Source organism: Ovis aries, chromosome 1 (assembly GCF_016772045.2).
Source record: "Ovis aries strain OAR_USU_Benz2616 breed Rambouillet chromosome 1, ARS-UI_Ramb_v3.0, whole genome shotgun sequence".
Classification (NCBI taxonomy): domain Eukaryota; kingdom Metazoa; phylum Chordata; class Mammalia; order Artiodactyla; family Bovidae; genus Ovis; species Ovis aries.
In genome coordinates, this window is record NC_056054.1 from 67,285,390 (window position 1) to 67,307,643 (window position 22,254).

The 22,254-nt window shown below is 38.9% G+C and overlaps 1 protein-coding gene across 16 annotated transcripts in view; it reads left to right on the forward strand.

Moving 5' to 3' along the window:
- LRRC8D (leucine rich repeat containing 8 VRAC subunit D) overlaps positions 1–22,254 on the forward strand; it is a 138,163-nt gene that overhangs the window by 102,075 nt on the left and 13,834 nt on the right. Inside the window, exon 2 of one of the 16 annotated variants that reach the window (XM_042240473.2) lies at positions 20,406–20,517. The exons of the other annotated variants lie outside the window; for them this stretch is intronic. The gene's annotated coding sequence lies outside the window, so the exon portion shown is untranslated. The remainder of the gene's footprint in view (positions 1–20,405; positions 20,518–22,254) is intronic. 16 annotated transcript variants of the gene reach the window in all.

Below are 22,254 nucleotides of genomic sequence, written 5' to 3' on the forward strand. Positions count from 1 at the left end.
CTTTCCAGCACAGCCACCTGCAGAAGGCTCAGAGTCCCTCAGAGGGTGGCGTGCCCCACCCCCACAAGCCCACGAAAGCCTCCGTGAGTGAGCCCTAGAGAGATGAGAGCCAGACTGTTCTAGAATTAGGACAGTTATCTATGTGTGCTTAAATTCGTCAGATTTCTTGTTGTCTCAAATGCAGGGCTGGGGCAGAGAAAGCTTTGTGAGATGCAGTGAGCGGGGTGATTCCGAAATGATCAGCCAGTCCTGGAGCCAGTGGCATAGGCGGGTGGGTTGGGCAGGAGGAGGCTAAACCCTGCCATCGCTTCGGTCTCGAGGGGGAGCTCCTTACTACCACTCTCAGGAAGTGAAGCGTGATAAATCCAGCTGCTGCTTCCTGTTTCTATAATTCTGAGATTTATTTATTTATTTATTTATGGGTAGAATGCTTTATTTTTAAACCAGTGGAAAATACCCTCAACCTATTCCTTGTTAGTATTTCCTTAAAAACTAGATTTACTCACTTGAGCTTTAAAGGGTATGCTTGTGTGTGTATTTGTGTGTGTGTGTGTGTGTGTGTGTGTGTCTGAAATTCCCATGATACAGCTGGCTCACTCTGTTTCTCAACAACAACAGAAAGAAAACCAATTAAGGCAGATTTTACTGGGCAGGAAGCTCAATGTGAGAATGATGACAGTCTGATTTAGAGGAGGCCTGTAATTTGTATCAGTGGTATTACTATCTCTCAGTCATGCTTGTGCAATTTAGGTCTTGTTTTTCTTCTGCTTGTGGTTGTATCATTAGAGAATGAAGACTTGAGTCATTTAAGAAATATACTGCCTCTTCACATGCCATAGTTTATGGAAAGTTGACATTAGATTGGTATAGATTACCAGGCTGCAACTTGGTGGATTTGATTGTGTAACTAGTGACTCCATAACTAAAAATAATAGATAGAAATATTTTCCCGAATGTCTCTTTTTTTAAGAGAAAGAGAATGTGTATAGGAGCAACTGTGGTACATCTTTTGAGAAGGAAATTTATTTGGCAAAGTAGAATTATAAGAATAAATAAATATAACCAGTCCCCTTATTGAGTAAGGATATTACCACTTATTTAAGCCCTTAGCCCCCACTTCCATTAATAGTCCTAAAATCCTAGCTGTGGCTGTACTGTGTTCATGATGGGTAATTACTACATATTGCGTTTTAGGAACCAGCTGGCCAAGTCACCTCTTTATGCCTTTAGAGTCACAGTTCATATTAATTGAATTTAGAAATAAAAAATCTTCATGAGTTAAATTTAAAGGTAAGTTTATACAGGATATTTGGTCTGGCTTTGTTAACATCTCCTTCTGAAGATAAATTGTGAGAAAAAACTGTTAAGCTGTTAGTTGCTCAGTCATATCTGACTCTTTGTGACCTCATGGACTGGAGCCCTCCAAGCTTCTCTGTCCATGGAATTCTCCAGGCAAGAATACTAGAGTGGGTTGCCATTCTCTTTTCCAGGGGATCTTCCCAACTCAGGGATCGAACCTGGGTCTCCTGCATTGCAGGCAGACTCTTACGTCTGAGCCATCAGGGAAGCCCACAACACTTGCTAGAGGCCCATTCGAGTACACTTGATGCTATGGAACCCTCCAGTTCTAATCTCAGCTATGCTGTTTCCTTGTTGCAGCAGTTTCTTGGCCCCAAAAGTGAAATTGACAGTATTTCTTCATCTCTTAGTAGTTTGTAAAGATCAGATTAGTTAGAATCCATGCAAATGCTTTTAAAAACTGAGTTGATGATAAGGACATGAGGTAATACTCTTAATAAATGTCACTTGGGTTGTAAATTGTAATTTCACATTTCAGACTTTGCTCCTTGTATTCTGAGACAGCCTTTGAACACCAGGGTTTTGTCTCCTTTGCTTTAGAGTTCCTTCTAATAATTTGTGAATGGGGGGGGAAAGGAGTCAATTTAATTTGAGCTAATATCGAATTTCTTCTTTGGTGGCTCAGTGGTATAGAGTCCACCTGCAATGCAGGACTTGAGTTTGATCCCTGGGTTGGGAAGATTCCCTGGAGAAGGAAATGGCAACCCACTCCAGTATACTTGCCTGGGAAATTCCATGGACAGAGGAGCCTGACGGGCTATAGCTCATGGGATCAAAAGAGTCAGACACAACTTAGCGACTGTGAAAGGCAACAATCTTGAATTTAAAGCAAGCTGAAGTGGGCAGGTGTGGGCTTGGTAGAGTCAGTCAGGTCCAGGTTTGAATCCTGACTGACAGTATTTTAACTGCACGTTGTTGGTCAAGCTCTGCTTTTCTAAACCTCAGTTTTCTCTCAATAAAACTAGAGCAGTAATGCAACTGCTCAGAAAGGATGTGACAGTTTCACGAGGTCTGGTGTGCAAGTGCTTGGTCGTTCAGCCAGGATGGTGTTCTCATCTCCTCTCAGATGTTTGCACAAGCCTCAGTGTTGCATGATGAGATGTGGCCCAAGGGTCCCACCTCCAGGCGGCCCCCTCACCTCATATTTTCCCCTCCATATTGTGGCCAGGGAAAGGAGAAGAAAATAAAGCCACTTTAGGTCACTGACACTCTCCTTAGGAATAATAAATATTTATTTTCCCACCTTCTTCTTTTCAGTGTAATCTGACTTGGGTTCTTTCAATGCTTGACCTTCAAAGAGAGTTTCAGTGGGTGAGAAAGCTTGACACTGTTTGGCTTCCTTGAACATATACAGAGCTACTCAGTCCTATGTCCACAGGTTGTATTTTCCTTTCAGAGTTATATGAGTTGTGGAATTATTTTTGTGAGACACCTTTTTTTTTTTTTCCCTTTAGACTTTCCCCAAAAAGGACCTTTTAGAGTTTTATGACCGGATAAGTAATAGGGTGGTTAGCAAGGTTAATGTTTACCAGCTTGCTGAAGGGAAAAGCAAACAATATATATCCAAACTCTGTTTAAGAATGTCCATAGAATTATGAATTCTTTTATCTTGACACCCTTATGTAGTCATAACAGCATGCTACCAACTTGGGTGAGAGCTCCCAAGTGGAAATGTGTTTACTGTATATGATTTAACTTTATGCTTGAAATTAGAAACAGACATGTGAAAATATCTCTGTACTTTCTTGCTTTGTTATTTTTAACTTCTATCTCCCTGTTCCTTGTCATCCTAAAAAATACATGCTTCCATCGAGCCAGCCTCCCCTTCTTGCTGTTTTCCCAGCCTGTTGTTTTTCTCCCCAGCTTTTGAGAGGTGAACGTTCCTTTCCCACTTACTGCTTGCTTGCAGTGGGCCAGACTTCATGGAGAGTGCTTGGGCCGAGGTCTCAGGGGACTCAGAGCTGCCAGATCCAATAGTCATTCTTTATCTACTCCTGAACTTCCTTACTAGCTTGTGATAAGTGATACTGCTTCTCATTCTCTGAGTGTTTGCCTCCTTCCGCTTCCAGGACAGAGTTCTCTTCCTCCTTCTCTGAGCCTTTCTTCTCACACTCCTTTGCTAAATTCTTTTCTTCTACCTGTTGTCTCAATATTATTCATCTCCAATGTTCTTTGACCTTTTGCTCTAAATGGACTCTGCTAAGGTAGTCTCATCTACCATATACTAATTAATCATAAAATATAATTTCATCCCAGGTCCTTCTCTTGACATGCAGGCCCACTGACTGCTAGTCATCTCTACTTAAATATATTATACCAATTCTAACTCGTCAGTGAAATTCTTCATAAAATTAAAAGATGCTTGCTTCTTGGAAGAGAAGCTATGACAAACCTAGAAGACATATTAAAAAGCTGAGACATCACTTTGCCGACAAAGGTCTATATAGTCAAAGCTGTGGTTTTTCCAGCAGTCATGTATGGATGTGAGAGTTGGACCATAAATAAGGCTGAGCACTGAAGAATTGATGCTTTTGAACTGTAGTGATGGAGAAGACTCTTGAGTGTCCCTTGGACAGCACGGAGATCAAATCAGTCAATCCTAAAGAAAATCAACCCTGAATATTCATTGGAAGGACTGATGCTGAAGCTGAAACTCCAATACTTTGGCCACCTTATGTGAGGTGCCCATTCATTGGAAAAGACTCTGATGCTGGGAAAGATTGAGGGCAGGAGAAGGGGACAACAGAGAATGAGATGGTTGAATGGCATCATTGACTCAACGGACATGAGTTTGAGTGAACTCTGGGAGATAGTGAAGGACAGGAAAGCCTGGTGAGCTGTATTCCATGGGGTCACAAAGAATCAGACATGACTGAGCAACTGAACGACGACAAACTCTTCAAGCTGGAAAATTGAATTTATCTGGAAATCATCTTGACTAGTAAATTTTCTAATACATTTCCTTCCTGAGTCTTTCCTCCCTCTGGTCCCCCTTCCTTACTCTGGATAGAACTCTTTCTCAACTTGAGTGCTGATCTCATTGCTCGCCTTGTTCAAACCCTTCAGGGGTTCCTTATTGTCCCTTTCTAATTTGGATCTGATAACACTTTCCCTGAGCCCTTGTCCTGCAGAATCCCCCACACTTTTGTGATCTGGGCAACAACAAAGTGGAGTGCTCACAAGTGAGTCTATCCAGATCTTTCTAGATGCTTTTATTTAAGAGGTATTTTTTAATAATTTGAAATTTAATTGTGTTACCTGTTAAATTGCTGTAACAGAGACCCCAAATAGAATGGCTTAAGTAAGATAACATATTTCCTTCTCATGTAACAGCCCAGGTGCCAGCTGCCCAAGGCTGGCAGGACAGCTCTGCCATGAAATTATGTGGGTTCTAAGATTGTGCCCAGTTCCCCGTTTCCTAGCCTGCAGGAATGGGGAAAAGGAAGGCCAAGTCCAGTAGCCTTGTCTTTGTGGAGGTGACCAGGAAGTGCACAGTCACTTCTCCAAGCCTGTTTGCCCTGCTTAGTCACTTGGCCATCGCTGGTTGCAGATGAGGTTAGGAAATGTTCTAGCTGGGCAGGAGTGCACCCAGCTAAGCTGCCTGAGGTCTACTGCCAAAAAGTGGAAAGGGAGAATGGTTTTTCTGGAAGATACTTAGTTGCCTCTATCACAGGAACAAAAAAAAAAACTAAGTTGATTAAAAAGTCAAATGGGCAGAAAATGAATGGTTTTTTAAAAAGCTCAGTTAGATCTATCTGGAAGGTTTCAGCAGCTGCAGTATACAAGTTACAGGATTCATTCAACACTTTTTACTTTTTTTTCCTTCCCTTTCCAAAAAAAGTGTATTTCTCTAAGTTAAGAATATATGAACAAAAAGAGCAGATGTCAGCTGCTCATATCTTCAACTAATACTTCAACTAATGCATTTGTGGTAAAAATTTGTGGCACTTGGTAACATGAGCGTACATACAAAGTAATGTTCGTGGCTTGGGCTCTCTTTCTACCCTCTCCATTTTTATTTCTGCATTCAGTACAGCTTTTGGTAGCATTTTATCATTATCTTCAAAACATTTTCTGAAAGGTAATGTTGACAAGTTCTCTTTCTCAGTGGAGTTATCGTTTGTCCTGCCGTCTTGTATTCTTCACTCTCAGATCTGTCTATAAACGTCCCCTATCAGTGTGTTGCAACATTGGATCAGCTTCTCACCTGGTATGACATAGCACACAGGTAACAGCCTAAGTACCTGTTGGTCAAAATACAAATCCTCTTAGCCCACAGTTCGGGGCACTCCAGCGAGGAGCAACTTCAGCACTTTTCCACTTTGTACAGTACAAATATTATCATTTTCTTTGTATATCCTGTTGGGGCAAAGTGTAAGAAATGCTGTTTAGATAGTTTCAGACTATTTCTGCCCTTAAAAATTTTTTTTTGTTTCTAGATTTCTTACTACAAAATATCACGTCGGCCAGAAAATTCATTTGGGTCTTTAGAAAAATTCAAACTAACTTTTTGGCCAACTCAGTAATTGTAATATGTGACATGCTCCTGTGATAAAAGGTGTCTCCATTCATGAAGCAGTAAAGACTACTGTGAGACATCAACTACTTTGAATTAGCTGTAGTGTGAAATACCTAAGATAGAATGTATCTACAGATTATTTGACTAAAAGATCTAGATTTATTTATACATCAACCTTACAAAGTGGCATCATGTATTTCTAGCCGTGTGGCCTGTACTTAGGATGACAACAACTTCTGGTTTTCTTGGAAAAATCCCAGTTATACCTATCCTGGCATCTCACCTTGTTTAGCATCTGTCACTATCAAGAGTTGTCCAGTTTAGAGAGTGTATTATATGTTTGCTTTTGTTGCCTATAGTTGGTCTGAGTTATTGGCAGTTTCCTTGATGGTCATGTACTTAACTTTGATGTCATTTTTAGGACTGTTTACCCTAAATAATTGTGGACAGAATGGTGTAGTGGTTCATGGTTCATCTTTTGCAGAATACGTAAGGTAGGCATCAACAGACCTTTAAGCTCTAGGAACACAGGACTGTATCTATCTTATTCCATGATGTATATATTCTCAGCAACTGTCACATCACCTAAGCCAAATATTTATTGAAAATATAAATGGTACAGACTTGATGACTTACAACAGAGGTTTCCTAAGGTCTCTGATGGGTAAGATCAGTTATCTTCAACTACAAATCCCTATTACCTAACACAATGTCTGGTGTTTGAGAATGAATCGCTGAATGATTGACAGTTACTCTCGGTCTTAACACTGACACGGTCTACCTCATGATATTGGCCCATCAAGACAGGAGGCATTATGATTATAGTTCTGATGTGTTGCATGTAAATTACACAAATGATCCAATTGTTTCTTGGTTATAATGATTTGTTTTTACTGTTCTGGCCTCTCATGAGAAAAGAAAGGGAAATGATACTTAATCACTCCCAAAATGACCATACCTCAGAAGGATAAATTCTATCACTTAAAAGATTTAGACCTTAGTTTACATCCAATATCTGATACTTTAGTCTGGAATTCCCAGTGGGTGTTCTAGGAATGGGTACCAGACGGGTTGATACTTTAGTCTGGAATTCCCAGTGGGTGTTCTAGGAATGGGTACCAGATGGGTTAAACGTAAGTTCATTCAGGCAGAGCCAAAAGCCTTGGGCCTGATTGTGTTCATCCTCTTAGTTTACCCAAAGGCATGTAAAAACGTCTTCTCTTGGCTCATGACATTAACTAGGTAAGAAGCATCTCATCTGAGGTAACTTACAGCATACAGAATTAGAAATTATTTTTTTATAATTAAAGAGATTATGTATAAGTAAAGTAACTATGTACCTTCCCAATTCAAAACATTTAGGGATTTTTACAGATGGTGGGCTACTCAATTGTGATTTCATTTTATAGCTCCACTAATTTTTTATGACTGGGGAAATAAATATTATAACATCATAGGGCTTCCCTAGTAGCTCAGATGGTAAAGATTCTGCTTGCAATATGGGATATCTAGATTCAACCCCTGGGTTGGGAAGGTCCTCTGGAGAAGGGAATGGCAACCCACTTTAGCATTCCTGCCTGGAGAATTCCATGGAGATAGCCTGACAGGCTACAGTCCACAGGGTTGCAAAGAGTTGGACACGACTGAGCAGCTAACACTTTCACTTTCATAACCTCATGACTGTGGCTCTCTGTTAAAGCTCCACTAGTTTGTATAATTGGGGGCAAAGGAGAGGAGCATGAACTCCATGCACATTTTGGCTAGTGAAAGGACTTTCCAGTTAAATGTCCTACCTATCTGCTTTTCTAAATATTGTTATAATTTTCACAAGAGCTGCACAAATAGATGGTAAGTCCTTAGAAACAGGACTAAATCTTAGAAACAAGATTTAGCAAACTGAAGACGACTAAAGCATTTCTTTGAAAGAGGAAAAAAGTGGTATTCTGCCAAACTTATCAGTTTATCACGACTAATTCTAAAATAAGGCTTTGTTTGCATTTCTCTAAAAGGCTAACCCTTTGGGGTAATTTTTAGTCAACTCTAAGATGGTTTCTAGTGTTGATAATGAATTCCACTATAACACAGATTATGTTATCAAAGGAAGTAGGTCTGAATTTTCTCACTAAGGTTTCTCCAGGAATGTGCATCATGTTAACAGTTGAGTTTACAGTGTGTTTTTAATGGATGGAGGTATGAGTAAATGTAAGTAAAAGCTCAGGCTAAGAGTTAATGTGTATAATGCATATATAAAATTTAGCCGAATTATTTGGAAGCCAAAGCTAAGTGGAGAACATATGGATTCCACAGCTCTCTTTCTTTTTGGGGGAGCTGCGCTGGGTCTTAATTGCAGCACGTGGGATCTTCAATATTCACTGTGGCATGTGGAATCTAGTTCCCTGATCAGGGATCGAACCCAGGGCCCCTGCATTGGGAATGCAGAGTCTTAGTCACTGGATCATCTTGGAAGTCCCTCCATAGCTCTTTATATCAGTAATCATGAGAGACAATCTTTTCACACCTAGTAGCGAAGATATATTTTTATAGGGTTCTTTCTATAAAGCAGCTTATTCAATACAGTGAATAATAACAAAGGCTAATTTTATTAAGCACTTATTACTCTGTTCTGGGCACTTGCTTAGTGCTGTGACACAGTTTTTTTATTTAAATGTTTATTGACCTAGTAAACTGTGCACACACAGTCAGAACTTCTGCGTCCATTGCCTGTGGGGAAGGACAGCGAACTCCCATAAAGACAAGGAGAAGGAAGGCCTGAGGCTCTGGCAGATTCATTATCTCAGGGAGTCTGCCTCTCTTGTGCTTCTTCCTTCCTGACCTTTTACATCACCTGGCTGAGTGTTTAACTGGTGCTCCTTTGCCTCTGCCCAGAGTTCACACTGACTTGTCACACTCCATCAGGAATCAGATTCTGTCCTGCTCAGGGTGTGCCCAGACTTACCTTTGTCTTTTTGTTTTCCTGTAAAATGTTTAATTATGAACCAAACTGCCTGCAGATGGTCTATCAGAGTGAATTACCTTCAAAATAACTTGTTCCAAAGAATTGGGTCATGCCATCCATCTAGACATTGAAGAACGCCTGTCAGAGCTGATCACTTTGACTTTGGCATCCTTAATAGTGACCTTCTATGTCTCTGTAATTAATAGTGGCAGCATTGGCTCCCAGGTTCAGGGCCTTCTGAGCCGCCTCTTAGAATGCTGTTACGGGCTGTATGATTCATTCAGTTACAGACCTTTATCAGGTGGCTGTCCTGTGCCATGCCCCTGGGGGAATGCAGATGAAAGAAACTCTCCTCCCTTTAGGTTAGGGATTCAAACCCAGATGGAGGAAGAAAGGGAGCTGGACAGACAGATGGAGCTCACAGGTTAAAAGGTTTGAGTGTATACTGAAATGTCTCCATGAGCAACCATTGTCTTAATTCTGTGTATATTTTTAGTACTGATGGTTGAGATCACCTAATAAACTGCAGAGTAGCCTTTTTCAACTAAATAAGTTACCTATCCTATCCAAGGTACACTGTATCAACATCTGAATATCTTTTCCTGACTTTGAGAAGTGTTTGAAGTAAGTAGAGTGAGGTACTCAGATGGTTTCTTATTACCAAACCAGGAATTAAAAACCGCTAGGCTCCTAGGTGTCCACATCCAGAGCAGATATCCATGGGTTTGTCATCATCAGGGCTTTCTGTCTCAGTCACAGCTAGAAGAGAATGTGGCAGATTTCCCAGCACCATGGAAAGCTGCTAGGGCTTCAGGGAACTCCTAGTTCACTTTACGTAGCCCAGTTTCAGGCATGTGCCAGCCATACTCTAGAGAAACAAGATTGAAAGTTAGTGACCTTAAAAGGAAAAAAGATCATTTTGGGTCTAAGTTTCCATCTTACAGATGGAAAGAAGCAGCGGAAGTGCAAATAAAGCTCTCTTTAGGAGTCCCACTGGCTGCCTAGTAAACTGGATGGGGTTATGATTATCGAGGTTTGACCAAACGCTTAGTTCTGAACTTGGGATAGCTTTCTCTGGATCCCTTATGCACATTATTATCTGGGAGGTTTTTGCCCAAGCTGACGCCTGTGGCAGGCAATTTGTTATGTAAGTGTATGTTGAAATATCTGGTCAATAGTGATCAGGTAACAAGATGTATTAATGTGTCTCTGGTCAATAAGTTATTAATGTCCTGCTGGCTCTTTTTTTTAGGGGCTAATCAGACCATTTTTCCATTATTTCTTTTTCTGTTTGTGTTTCTCCAGGCTGCTTTCTCAGGCAGGACAGCTGCTTGATTATTTCCCTTTTTATCTCTAGGACTTATATCCAGCATGCAGAATGTATTCCAAAAATATTTGTTGAATGAAATGAAGCTTCTAGTAGAAAGTACATTAAGGGAGTCCTGTAGGTCCTGAAGCATTTCTGAAATCCTTTAGCCTGAGTTTGTGGTTTAGGGAACACAAGTGATAACTTGTAGAAGAGACTCCGATGCTGTGTGGAATAAAATGTGAAAGCCATTGGTTTAGAGGCTTTTTTTTTTCAATTGTTCCATGAATAAGATCTCATGAATAAGATCACAAACATGGACCTTGACTTTTAGAATTAAAAGCTGAAAGAGAAAGCAAAACAATTCACAACAGTGTATTAACACTTTTTTAAAAATTTTGCTTTAGATCTGCTAAAATCTATTTAGAGTTATATTTCTCAGCTTAAGAGCTTTGAAGTAAATTTTCTCTGTGAATAGCAGTACTCTAGAGAAAAATTCCAGTAGATACTAAAATATGCTTTGTGTAAAGTTTTTTTATAGTTCACAAGTTCTGAATTTTCTCTAATCCTCTTCTTTCAGGTATTCAATGGATGGGTTTTGCCCAATGTGGAATCTGATTTTGATAGGGTTTATAAAGGAAGTTTTCTGAAAAATCTGGAATTTTTTTCTTTTGAATACTCTTTTCAGTTATTTTTGAGGCATCTAATCCAAGGTAGTATTAGAAGAAAAATATTCTTAAAAGCATAATTTCTTTTCATAATCTTTGAGGGAGTAACACTAGTGATTTGTTTTATTTATATATAGAATTATATCAGCTATAGAGTATCTCGTATCATTATAATCTATATCTCTTAACACTTATGTAATCTTGAAAGATGGTACCAAAGAATTTATTTGCAGGGCAGCAGTGGAGAAACAGACATAGAAAACAGACTTATGGACATGGGGAGAGGGGAGGAGAGGGTGAGATGTGCGGAGACAGTAACATGGAAACTTACATTACCATATGTAAAATAGATAGCCAATGGGAATTTGCTGTATGACTCAGGGAACTCAAACAGAGGCTCTGTATCAACCTAGAGGGGTGGGATGGGGCAGGGGGATGGTTTGACAGAAAACATTCTTTGTAAAGAAAACAACAAATTTCTGTAAAGCAATTATCTTTCAATTAAAAAATAAATTTAAAAAATAAAATAAATAAAATTTCAAGCAACATTTATGTCATACCAGTCAAACAGAGCTCTGTTGGAAAAAAAACTGAATCATTCTTTCTCATTCTGTATCTGAAGCATTTATTTTCTTTAACCGTATGAATTTTAGGGATCTGAATTGGGTATGGTATGTGTGCGTCCATGCACATGTATATATTGGGTGTTGAAGAAGGGTAATTAGTAATGATAGTGATAGTTTATTACCTCTTGTGAACTTTAATTTGTTCTCCTTTGACTTGTTTCAGTGAAAGGTTTGAGAATTTTATCCTCACCAGTCTCGAGTATTCTCCCATTTTCCCAGTTTGACTAAGAAGGCTGATTGTTTTTCTTTTTATTCATGTCCCACTTTTTATTTATTTATTTTTTTGTAATTTCATTTTTTTCTAATTAATTTATTTTTTAAATGAAGGATAATTGGTTTACAGAATTCTGTTGTTTTCTATCAAACCTCACCATGAATCCCAGCTGAGCCACAAGGGGAGCCTCCTAGAACACTGTAGAAAGAAAATGAAAGTTGGTATTTGATTGGGTAGTGCACTCATGCCTAAGTGAAAAGTATATGTATTAGGTTGAGTAATTAAGCTATTTGCTTCTTCATACATTAAACTCTTTAATTAAATGACATATCAAGGCTATTTGACTTTTTTCTTATTTTGATAAGCTCTTTCTTTTTTTAAAATTTATTTTGTATTGAAAGATAATTGCTTTACAGAATTTTGCTGTTTTCTGTCAAACCTCAACATGAATCAGCCATAGGTATACATATATCCCCTCCCTTTTGAAACTGCCTCCCATCTCCCTCCGCATCCCACCCCTCTAGGTTGATACAGAGCGGCTGTTTGAGTTTCCTGAGCCATACATCAAATTCCCGTTGGCTGTCTATTTTACGTATGCTAATGTAAGTTTCCATGTTACTCTTTCCATACATCTCACACTCTCCTTCCCTCTCCCCATGTCCATAAGTCTATTTTCTATGTCTGTTTCTCCATTGTTGCCCTGTAAGTAAATTCTTCAGTACCATTTTTCTAGATTCCATATATATGTCTTAGAATATGGTTTATCTTTCTCTTTCTGACTCACTTCACTCGATATAATAGGTTCTAGGTTCATCTACCTCATTAGAACTGACTCAAATGTGTTCCTTTTTATGGCTGAGTAATATTCCACTGTGTATATGTACCACAACTTCTTTATCCATTCATCTGTTGATGGGCATCTAGGTTGCTTCCATGTTGTAGTTATTGTAAATACTGCTGCAGTGAACAATGGGGTACATGTGTCTCTTTCAATTTTGGTTTCCTCAGGGCATATGCCTAGGATTGGGATTGCTGGGTCATATGGTGGCTTTAGTCCTAGTTTTTTAAGGAATTCCCATACCTTCTTCCATAGTGGCTCTGTCAATTTACATTCCCACCAACAGTGTAAGAGTGTTCTCTTTTCTCCACACTCTTTCCAGCATTTATTGTTTGTAGACTTTTTGATGAGAGCCATTCTGACCAGTGTGAGGTGATAGCTCATTGTAGTTTTGATTTGCGTTTCTCTAATTGTGAACAATGTGGAACATCTTTTCATGTGTTTGTTAGCCATCTGTATTTCTTCTTTGGAGAAATGTCTGTTGAGGTCTTTTTCCCACTTTTTGATCGGGTTGTTTGTTTTTCTGGTATTGAGTTATATGAGCTGCTTATATATTTTGGAAGTTAATCCTTTGTCAGTTGTTTCATTTGCTATTATTTTCTCCCATTCTGAAGTTTGTCTTTTCACCTTGCTTATAGTTTCCTTTGCTGTGCAAAATCTTTTAAGTTTAATCAAGTCCCACTTGTTTACTTTTGTTTTTATTTCCATTATTCTAGGAGGTGGGTCATAGAGGATCTTGCTTTGGTTTATGTTATTGGGTGTTCTGCCTGTTTTCCTCTAAGAGTTTTATAGTTTCTGGTCTTACATTTAGGTCTTTAATCTATGTTGAGTTTATCTTTGTGTATGGTGTTAGGAAGTATTCTAATTTCATTCTTTTACATGTAGCTGTCCAGTTTTCCCAGCACCATTTATTGAAGAGGCTATCTTTGCCGCATTGTATATTCTTGCCTCCTTTGTCAAAAATAAGGTACCCTTAGGTGCATGGGTTTATTTCTGGGCTTTCTATCTTGTTGCATTGGTCTATATTTCTGTTTTTGTGCCAGTACAATGCTGCCTTGATAGCTATAGCTCTGTAGTATAATCTGAAGTCAGGAAGCTTGATTCCTGCAGCTCCATTCTTTCTCAAGACTGCTTTGGCTATTTGGCGTCTTTTGTGTTTCCATATGAATTGTGAAATTTTTTGTTCTAGTTCTGTGAAAAATGCCATTGGTAATTTGATAGGGATTGCATTAAATCTGTAGACTGCATTTGGTAGTATAGTCATTTTCACAGTATTCATTCTTCCTACCCAGGAACAAGGAATATGTCTCCATCTGTTTATGTCATCTTTGATTTTTTTCATTAGCGTCTTATAATTTTCTGTGTACAGTCCTTTTGTCTCCTTAGGTAAGTTTACTCCTAGATATTTAGTTCTTTTTGTTGCAATGATGAATGGAATTGATTCCTTCATTTCTCTTTCTAATTTTTCATTGTTAGTATACAGAAATGCAAGTGATTTCTGTGTATTGATTTTGTATCCTGCAACTTTGCTAAATTCACTGATTAGCTCTAGTAATTTTCTGATACTATCTTTAGAGTTTTCTATGTACAGTATCATGTCATCTGTAAACAATGAGAACTTTACTTCTTCTTATCCGATCTGGATTCCTTTATTTCTTTTTTCTTCTCTGACTGCTGTAGCTAGGACTTCTAGAACTATGTTGAATAATAGTTGCAAAAGTGGACACCCTTGTCTTGTTCCTGATCTTAGGGGGAATGCTTTCAGTTTTTCACCATTGAGAATTATGTTTGCTGTAGGCTTATCATATATGGCTTTTACTATGTTGAGGTAGGTTCCTTCTGTGCCCTTTTTTTGAAGAGTTTTAATCACAAATGAGTGCTGAATTTTGTCAAAGGCTTTTTTTGCATCTATTGACATGATCATGTGGTTTTTATCTTTCAACTTGTTAATATGGTGTATCACATTGATTGATTTGGGCATACTGAAGAATCCTTGCATCCCTGGAATGAACTCAATTTGATCATGGTGTATGAGCTTTTTGATGTGTTGCTGAATTCTGTCTGCTGAAATTTTGTTGAGGATTTTTTCATCTATGTTCATCAGTGATATTGGCCTGTAGTTTTCTTTTTTTGTGTTGTCTTTGTCTGGTTTTGGTATCAGGGTGATGGTGGCCTCGTAGAATGAGTTTGGAAGTGATCCTTCCTCTGCAATTTTTTGAAAGAGTTTTATAAGGATAGGCATTAGCTCTTCTCTGAATGTTTGATAGAATTCTCCTGCGAAGCCATTTGGTCCTAAGCTTTTGTATTTTTGGCAGATTTTTGATCACAATTTCAGTTTCGGTGCTTGTTATTGGGTTGTTCATAATTTCTATTTCTTCCTGGTTCAGTCTTGGTAGATTGAACTTTTCTAAGAGTCTGTCCATTTCTTCCAGGTTATCTATTTTATTGCCATATAGTTGTTCATAATAGTCTCTTATAATCCTTTGTATTTCTGCATTGTCTATTGTAACCTCTCCTTTTCACTTCTAATTTTGTTGACTTGATTCTTCTCTCTTTTTTTCTTGATGAGTCTGGCTAAGGGTTTGTCAATTTTGCTTGTCTTCTCAAAGAACCAGCTTTTAGTTTTATCAATCTTTACTATTGTTTCTTTTATTTCTTTTTCATTTATTTCTGTTCAGATCTTTGATTTCTTTCCTTCTACTAATTTTGGGGTTTTTTTTTCTTCTTCTTCTTCCAGTTGTTTTAGGTGTAAAGTTAGGTTGTCTATTTGATGTTTTTCTCGTTTCTTGAGGTAGGATTATGTTGTTATAAACCTCCCTCTTAGAACTGCTTTTGCTGCATCCCATAGGTTTTGAGTTGTCATGTTTTCATTGTCATTTGTTTCTAGAAATTTTTTTATTTCCCTTTGATTTCTTCAGTAACCTGTTGGTTATTTAGAAACATGTTGTTTAATCTCCATGTGTTTGTGTTTCTTATAGTTTTTTTCTTGTAATTGATATCTAGTCTCATAGCATTGTGGTCGGAGAAGATGCTTGATACAGTTTCAATTTTCTTAAATTTACTGAGGTTTGATTTGTGACCCAACATGTGGTCTGTCCTGGAGAATGTTCCATATGCACTTGAGAAGATTGTGTATTCTGTATTTGGATTGAATGTCCTGAAGATATCAATGAGATCCGTCTCATCTAATGTACTATTTACGACTTGTGTTTCCTTATTGATTTTCTCTTTTGATGCTCTGTCCATTGGTGTGAGTGGGGTGTTAATGTCTCCTACTATTATTATGTTACTGTCAGTTTCTTGTTTTATGTCTTTTAGTTTTGTCTTATGTATTGAGTTGCTCCTATGTTGGGTGCATAGACATTTACAATTGTTATGTCTTCCTCTTGGATTGATCCCTTGATCATTATGTAGTGTCCTTCCTTTTCTCTTATAATCTTCTTTATTTTAAGGTCTATGTTGTCTGATATGAGGATTGCTACTCCAGCTTTTTTTTGCTTCCCATTTGCATGGAATATATTTTTCCATCCTCTCACTTTCAGTCTTTATGTGTTTTGAGTTCTGAAGTGGGTTTCTTGCAGACAGCATATATATGAGTCTTGTTTTTGTATCCATTCAACCAGTCTGTGTCTTTTGGTTGGAGCATTTAATCCATGTACATTTAAAGTAACTACTGATATATGTGTTCCTATTGCCATTTTCTAATTGTTTGGGGTTGATTTTGTAGATCTTTTTTCTTCTGTTGTATTTCTTGACTATATAAGTCTGTTTAACATTTGTTGTAAAGCTAGTTTAGTGGTACTGAATTCTCTTTAACTTTTGCTTGTCTGAAAAGCTTTTTATTTCTCCATCAATTTTGAATGAGGTCATTGTTGGGTACTGTAATCTTGGTTGTAGATTTTTCCCTTTCAGTACTTTAAATATATCCTGCCATGCCCTTCTGGCCTGCAGAGCTTCTGCTGAAAGATCAGCTGTTAATCATCAGGGGTTTCCCTTGTATGTTACTTCTTGCTTCTCCCTTGCTGCTTTTAATATTCTTTCTTTGTGTTTAGTCTTTATTAGTTTGATTAGTATGAGTCTTGGCGTGTTTCTCCTTGGGTTTATTCTGTATGGGACTCTTTGTGCCTCTTGGACTTGATTGGCTATTTCCTTTTCCATGTTGGGGAAATTTTCAACTATAATCGCTTCAAAAATTTTCTCATACCCTTTCTTTTTCTCTTCTTCTTCTGGGACCCCTATAATTTGAATGTTGGTGCATTTGATGTGGTCCCAGAGGTCTCTGAGACTGTCCTCAGCTCTTTTCATTCTTTTTACTTTATTCTGCTCTTCAGAAGTTATTTCCACCATTTTATCTTCCTGCTTATTGATTTGTTCTTCTGCTTCAGATATTCTACTATTGATTCCTTTAGAGTATTTTTAATTTCAGTAATTGTGTTGTTTCATGTTGTAATTGTGTTGTCTCTGTGTGCTTATTCTTTAATTCGTTTAGGTCTTAGCTAATTGGTTCTTGCATTTTCTCTATTTGTTTTCAAGGTTTTTGATCATCTATACTATCATTATTCTGAATTCTTTTTCAGGTAACTGTCCTATTTCCTCTTCATTTATTTGGACCTCTGTGTTTCTAGTTTCTTCCTTCATTTGTGCAGTATTTCTCTGCCTTTTCATTTTTTTTTTTAAGTTATTGTATTTGAGGTCTCCTTTTCCCATGCTTCAAGGAAAGTTGAATTCTTTCCTTGAAGAAGGTTGAATTCTTTCTTCCTTTTGGTTTCTGCCCTCCTAAGGTTGGTCCAGTGGTTTGTGTGAGCTTTGTATAGGGTGAGATTTGTGCTGAGTTTTTCTTTGTTTTTCCTCTGATGGGAAGGCTGAGTGAGGTGGTACTCCTGTCTGTTGATGATTGGGTTTGTATTTTTGTTTTGTTTGTTGTTTAGATGAGGTGTCCTGCACAGGGTGCTACTGGTGGTTGGGTGATGCCGGGTCTTGTATCCAAGTGGTGTCCTTTATGTGAGTTCTCACTATTTGATACTCCCTAGAGTTAGTTCTCTGGTAGTCTAGGGTCTTGGAGTCAGTGTTCCTACTCCAAAGGCTCAGAGTTTGATCTCTGGTCAGGAATCAAGATTCCACAAGTGGTTTGTTATGGCATTAAGGGAGAGAAAAACCAATATCCAAAAATGAGAAACCAAAGATGAACCCCAGACAAATGGCAGTTGCAAAATCAGGTAAATAATAATTAAAATAATGGAATATACACATATACATATACCCCCATGAGCAAAGTGAAAACAGTCCAACAAAAATAAAGTACAGTAGGTTGATCCAGTGAACGAAGAAAATCAAAAATTATATTTACCAGTTAAGAACAAAACTAACTTAAGCACAAATTGGAAAACAAAACTAAAGCCAAGTGCCAAGTGGGGAATAAAGCAGTGAAAACAAAACTAACAAATATGTTGAGAGGAAAGGAAAGAAAGAAAGAATAGATATGCAAAGTTAAATAGAGGTAAATGAAGAAGATTTATATACATTTAACATTAACTGCAAGGGAAAAGAACAGTAGTAAAGGCAAATGAAGGAATAAATGTCAAAAAAATATAATAGGTTTAAAAAATTAAAAATTAAAATTTTAAAAAAGAGAAAAGAAAAAAAAATGAAGAAAGAAAGAAAAAGGGGGAGAAAAAAGGAAAACTCCACAGAACTGCAAAAGCCCAGTGTAGAGGCAGAGGTTTATAACAACAGTAGAAAGTGTGGCTGAATAAACACATATACATATACACCCATAAGCAAAATCAAAACACTCCAACAAGAATTAAGTACAATAGATTGACCCAGCAAACAAAGGAAAACAAAAATTATATCTACCAGAACAAAACTAATTAAAGCACAAACTGGAAAACAAAGCAAGGTGCCAACTGGGGAATAAAGCAATGGAAATAAAACTAACAAATATGTTGAGAGGAAAGGAGAGAAAGAAAAGAAAGAAAGAATAGATATGCAAAATTAAACAGATGTAGATAAAAAAGATGTATATCAGTTAAAGATTAACTGCAAGGGGAAAAGAACAGTAGGAAAAGCAAACAAAGAAATAAATGTAGAAAAAATAACAATAGGTTTAAAAAATTAAAAAGGAGAAAAGAAAAAAAGGAAAACTCCACAGAACTGCAAAAGCCCAACGTAGAGGTTTATGACAACAATTAAAAATGTGACTGCGGAAAAAGAAAAAAAAAAACTCAAAAGTTTAATTGGATTTCTTAGTGCCAATAAAATCGACAAGTACAACAGAGAGAGGGAAAAAAAGAAAAAATAAATCCAAAAGAATCTGCAGAACAAGTCAAAAAATAAGAATAATAAATGTTTTTCCTGAGCCTCTGCTGTCAGAGTCCTTTCCTGTGCTGAGACTTACCTCCCTCGGATGCCCTCCAACACTACTGATTTCTGGACAGCTCAGATTCTAATCTGGTCCTACATCTGTGTGTTCTTGCCTCCAGTGTCCACAGCTATCAGAGCTAGTGCGTTTTCTTTTGTGGGAGCTCTCAATGGCCTTTTATATATTCCATAGACACAGAATCTGCTTAGTTGATCATGTGATTTTAATCTACAGCTTGTACAGCTTGTAGGAAGGTTTTGGGTCTTCTTCCTTAGCCACACTGCCCCTGGGTTTCAATTGTGGTTTTATTTCCACATTTACATGTGGGTTGTCCCCTGGGGTTTAGTTCCTAAGGCTGCCCTGGAGCACTTAGGTTTGCCCCTGTGAGGGCCAGCTGTGGAAGTGGTGCGGCTGCTTGGGTCGCAGGGGTTCTGGCAGCACCAGGTACTCAGGGGGTTGGCTAGAGCAGCAGAAAATAGAGTGCTCTAGAAGGGTATGGCAACCAGTATTGGCCAATATGCTCCAGTATTCTTGCCTGGAGAACCCCCTCTCTAACAGAGAAGCCTGGCAGGCCACAATCTACAGGGTCACGAAGAGTTGGACAGGACTGATGCGAGCCTGCATGCATAAACACAAGACGTTTTTGGGGGTTTTTTGCCTGTGGCAGCTCTGCCCCAGTGATAGTTGAGTGTGAAGGTGGTGCAGCTGCTTGGCTTGCAGGGACCCTGGCGGCGCTAAGTGTTCAGGGACACAAACTGCCTCCACGGCAGGAGTTATGGCCCTATCAGAGTCTTTTTTTCCGAGCCTCTTGTACCTGGTGATCAGAAGGCCATTTGGCTAGTCTTTCTCCATAGCTCCGCCAGTTCAGGCACTTAGAGGGATCCTTTGCATGGGGTCCTTCTCTGCTGTTCGGCACATCAGGCATATAGAGGGCCCCACCCTGTAGATCCTGAAGACTTCTCTGGTGGCTCAGACAGTAAAGCATCTGCCTACAATGTGGGAGACCTGGGTTCAATCCCTGGGTTGGGAAGATCTCCTGGAGAAGGAAATGGCAACCCACTCCAGTATTCTTGCCTAGAAAATCCCATGAACAGAGGAGCCTGTTAGGCTACAGTCTGTGAGGTCACAAAGTTCGTTCTTTCTTTTTACCCTGTAGATCGGTACATCAGGCACTTAAAGGGGCCCCCTGGGTGGGGTCCTACTCTGTGATTCAGTGTGTCAGCTGTTTGATGCCCCAGCCTCTCTATTGCTCAGCTGTTGATGCTGGCCTGTGGAGGGAGAGAGGCTATGGTAATGGTTTCACCCACTACGCATGACTCAGCAGTATCGCCTTGCTTCCATGGCTGCCTGGCTTTCCTCCACAGGCATTTCCCACCATGGTCTCCTCCCTCACATCCCCTTGATCGGTCTCTCCTCAGTCAGCAGCAGCCCTCGCACTGGGATTGCTCCACAATCCCTAAACTCCAGCTCCCAGCCACTGCCCCTTCCAGGACACCTGCGTTTCTGCCTGGCATATATATGATTGCAGCAAGTACAGTCTGATTCTCATTCCATTTAGGCTGCCACAGATCAACTGTTTCAATATCAGCCTTAAATGGCTTTCCTCTGACTCAGACAATCGCCCTGCTGTGTGGATCGGACCCCTGCTTCAGTTCCCCCACCAGCTGAGGGTAGGTCCAGTCCTGTTAATACTCCTGTTTTTCCCCCTAGTTCCTTCCTCCTACTGAGTTTTGCGTGGATCTATATATTCTTTTCCACTGGTCAGGTCCTCCTGTCCGCTCCCAGCTGATGTTCTGCATGCACTTCTGTATCTGAAGGTGTATTCCTGATGTATCCGTGGAGAGAGATGTACTCCATGTCCACCTACTCCTCCGCCATCTTGTTCTCCCACTTTTTTCTTTTTAATAAGGGTAGATGATTATATTTTTCTGTTTTAATGCTAGACTTTTTCTTATTATGCTAGTAAGAATAATCTCATTAATATAAGTTTTCCAGCAAATTCTGCCACATTTACATGCTAATTAACAGGGGAAAAGAGCAGGATTTCAACCCTGGTCTCTTTGGATAATAAAAGTTGTGTTCTTTCTAGGATAATTTGCCACCTCCCAATATAAATAATTTTAAATGAAATTTTTTTGAATGACTAAATGAAATTGAATGCAAAATTTTGTCTTTTTTTTAGAATGAATTCTGTGAACATAGTGCTACATGCTAAGTTCAAAATTCAAAAATTTGGCCTAATCATTTTCATTAAAGACTGACTAAGGTGGCCTTGCTTTCTGCTCTGCATTCTGATTCAGCTGGTGTCTTTGGGTCTTACTTTGTGTCAGACCCTGAATTAGGCATTTCTAATACCTGGCCCACATGACCCTGAGAGGCAGATGTTGATATCAAGATTTTATATGTGAGGCATGGATGCTCAGAGAAGATGAGTAAAATGCTAAAGATATTTCTCCAGAACCAATTCTGTTCAATCATAATAGCTTAGCAGTCATTTAACAACATATTTGCACTTAGAATATATGTAGTCCAGCCAACAATGCAGAGAAGGCAATGGCACCCCACTCCAGTACTCTTGCCTGGAAAATCCCATGGACGGAGGAGCCTAGAAGGCTGCAGTCCATGGGTCGCTGAGGGTCAGACACGACTGAGCGGCTCCACTTCCACTTTTCACTTTCATGCATTGGAGAAGGAAATGGCAACCCACTCAGTGTTCTTGCCTAGAGAATCCCAGCAATGGGGGAGCCTGGTGGGCTGCCGTCTATGGGGTCGCACAGAGTCGGACACAACTGAAGCAACTTAGCAGCAGCAGCAGCAGCAGCCAACAATGAGGCTATACTCCTATTTACTTTCACTTTCCTTTTTCTGTTGAGAGTTGGTTTGCTGCTTAGGCAGTAAAATAACAAAGATTGAGGTTTAGCTTCTAAATTTTAATAGTTTTACTGGGATATAGTTCATATACTATAAAATTTACCCATTTAAGGTGTACAGTGATATTCACTCAGCCATGTCCAACTCTTTGTGACCCCAGGGACTGTAGCCCACCAGGCTCCTCAGTCCATGGAATTTCCCAGGCAAGAATACTAGAGTGGGTTACCATTTCTTTCTCCAGGGGATCTTCCCAACCCAGGGATCGAACCCAGGTCTCTTACATTGCAGGCAAGTTATTTACTGTCTGAGGCAACAGGGAAGCCCTTTAAGGTGTACAGTTCAGTGCTTAATTTAGTGTAGTCACAGGGTGGTCAAACCATCATAATTTCTAATTTCTGAATCTGACTGTTTGTTAGTTGTTGGTTTATTCTACTATCATTGGCCGTAAGATAAGAAATAGAATCATATATCATAAAATAATGTAGACCCAGTCTCTATAATTTTCTGATTCATCTTTGTCCAACCAAAGTCCAGTA